Source organism: Cervus elaphus, chromosome 5 (assembly GCF_910594005.1).
Source record: "Cervus elaphus chromosome 5, mCerEla1.1, whole genome shotgun sequence".
Taxonomy (NCBI): domain Eukaryota; kingdom Metazoa; phylum Chordata; class Mammalia; order Artiodactyla; family Cervidae; genus Cervus; species Cervus elaphus.
In genome coordinates this window covers 35,956,454-35,959,190 of record NC_057819.1, presented here as the reverse complement: position 1 = coordinate 35,959,190, position 2,737 = coordinate 35,956,454, and the positions used below count along the sequence as shown (strand labels likewise).

Sequence of the window (2,737 nt, the reverse complement as noted above, 5' to 3'; positions counted from 1 at the left end):
TGTATTTTGTTACCATTCACTAATGATATATAGCTTTGTTGCCATCACTATCAAGATCATCTCTTTTACTTCCCAGAGTGAAATAAGAGAACTTTCTCAAAATTTAATCAAACATTTCTTAAAGTTTGAGAAATATATTCATGGTTTAAATTGTGGTTTGTAAATTAGGAGATCTTCAATTCAGATTCTCATCGGGCACTAAATCATTTATCTTCTGTGTTCCAGGAAGCTCTTCTCTTCCTCTCCATCCCTTCCCTACTCTCTCCTTATTTGCTCCTCACTTCCTAATTTCAGCTGATTTATTAATATATATCCCCTTCACAGATCACAGCCTTGTCATGGGGAAGGGGCTTGTGTAACTCAATGAAGCTATGAGTCATACTGCACAGGGCTGCCCAAGATAAATGGGTCATAATGGGGAATTCTGATAAAACATGGTCCACTGGTGGAGGGAATGGTGAACCCCTCCATTATTCTTACCACAGGAACCCCATGAACACTACAAAAAGGGAAAAATATATGAAACCAGAAGAAGAGCCCCTTAGGTTGGAAGGAGTCCAGTATACTTCTGGGGAAGAGTGGAGGGCAACTACTAATAGCTCCAGAAAGAATGAAGCATCTGGGCCAAAGTGGAAATGAGCTCAGTTGTGGATGTGTCTGGTGATGTAAAAGTGAAAGTGAAAGTGAAGTAGCTCAGTCGTGTCCAACTCTGTGAAATCCCATGGACTGTAGCCAGCCAGGTTCCACTGTCTATAGGGATTCTCCAGGCAAGAATACTGGAATGGGTTGCCATGGGCTCCTCCAGGGGATCTTCCAGACCCAGGGATTGAACCTTGGTCTCCTGAATTGCAGGCAGACTCTTTACCCTCTGAGCTACTCAAGTTAGTCCAAAGTGAAAGTGAAGTCACTCAGTTGTGTCTGACTCTTTGAGACCTGGATTTTCTAGGCAAAGCCATTTCCTTCTCCAGAAGATCTTCCTGACACAGGGATCGAACCTGGGCCTCCTGCATTGTAGGCAGACACTTTACCATCTGAGCCACCAGGGAAGTCCTCTGGTGATGTAAGTAAAGCCCAATGCTGTAAAGAGCAATATTGCATGGGAACCTGGAATGTTAGGACCATGAATCAAGGTAAATTGGATGTGGTCAAGCAGGAGATGACAAGAGAGGACATCAATATCTTAGGAATCAGTGAACTAAAATGGATGGGAATGAGCAAATTTAATTCAGATGACCATTATATCTACTACTATGGGCAGAAGAAATGAGAAGAAATGGAGTAGCCCTCATGGCCAACAAAAGACTCCAAAATGCAGTACTTGGGTGCAGCCTCAAAAACAACAGAATGATCTCTGATCAAACCATTCAACATCAGAGTAATACAAGTCTATGTCCCAACCACTGATGCCAAAGAAGCTGAAGTTGAATGGTTCTATGAAGACCTCCAAGACCTTCAAGAAGTAACTCCCAAAAGGGTGTTCTTTTCACCATAGGAGATTGGAATGTAAAAGCAGAAAGTCAAGAGATGCCTGGAGTAACAGGGAAGTTTGGCCTTGGAGTACAGAGTGAAGCAGAGCAAAGGCTAACAGAGTTCTATCAAGAGAAAGCACTGGTCATAGCAAATAGCCTTTTCCAGCAACACAAGAGGTGATTCTAAACGTGTGCATTAGCAAAATGGTCAATACTGAAATCAGATTGATTATATTCCTTGCAGCCGAAGAGGGAGAAGCTCTATACAGTCAGCAGAAACAAGACCTGGAGCTGACTGTGACTCAGAGCATCAGTTCCTTATTGCGAAATTCAGGTTCAAATTGAAGAAAGTAGGACAAACCACTAGGCTAATCAGGTCTGACCTAAATCAGATCCCTATGATTATACAGAGGAGGTGATGAGTAGATTCAAGGGATTAGATCTGGTAGACAGAGAGCCTGAAGAACTATGGACAGAACTTGGTAACATTGTACAGAAGGCAGTGACCAAAAAGCATCCCCAAGAAAAGAAATGCAAGAAGGCAAACTGGTTGTCTGAGGAAGCTTTACAAAACAGCTGAGGAAAGAAAAAAAAAAAAATAAGCAAAAAAGCAAGGGAGAAAAGGAAAGCCAACTGAATGCAGAGTTCCAGAGACTAGCAAAGAGAGATAAGAAGACCTTCTTTAATGAACTTCTTTAAAGAAGTAGAGGAAAACAACAGAATGGGAAAGACTAGAGATCTCTTCGAGAAAATTGGAGAGAGCAGGGAATATTTCATGCAAGGATGGGCACAATAAAGGACAGAAATGGTAAGGACCTTACAGAGGCAGAAGAGATTAAGAATAGGTGGCAAGAATACACAGAACTTTACAAAGAGGTCTTAATGACTAGGATAACAATGATGGTGTGTTCACTCAACTAGAGCCAGACATCCTAAAGTGTGAAGTCAAGTGGGCCTTAGTGGAGGTGATGGAATTCCAGCTGAGCTATTTAAAATCCTAAATGATGATGCTGTTAAATTGCTGCATACAATATGTCAGCAAATTTGGAAAACTCAGCAGTGGCCACAGGACTGGAAGAGGTCAGTTTTCATCCCAACCCCAAAGAAGGGCAGTGCCAAAAAATGTTCAAACTATCATACAGTTGTGCTCATTTCACATGCTAATAAGATTATGGTCAAAATTTCAAGCTAGGGTTCAGCAGTACTTGAATCAAGAATGTGCAGATGTACAAGCTGGCTTTAGAAAAAAGAGAAGAACCAGAGATCAA

The 2,737-nt window shown here is 41.6% G+C and overlaps 1 non-coding gene across 1 annotated transcript; it reads right to left on the bottom strand.

Annotated features, from left to right (window-relative positions):
* Positions 1-973: 973 nt before the first annotated feature.
* On the bottom strand, positions 974-1,046 carry TRNAC-ACA. The gene has a single exon. It is a non-coding gene; the product is annotated as a tRNA-Cys (tRNA).
* Positions 1,047-2,737: the final 1,691 nt, after the last annotated feature.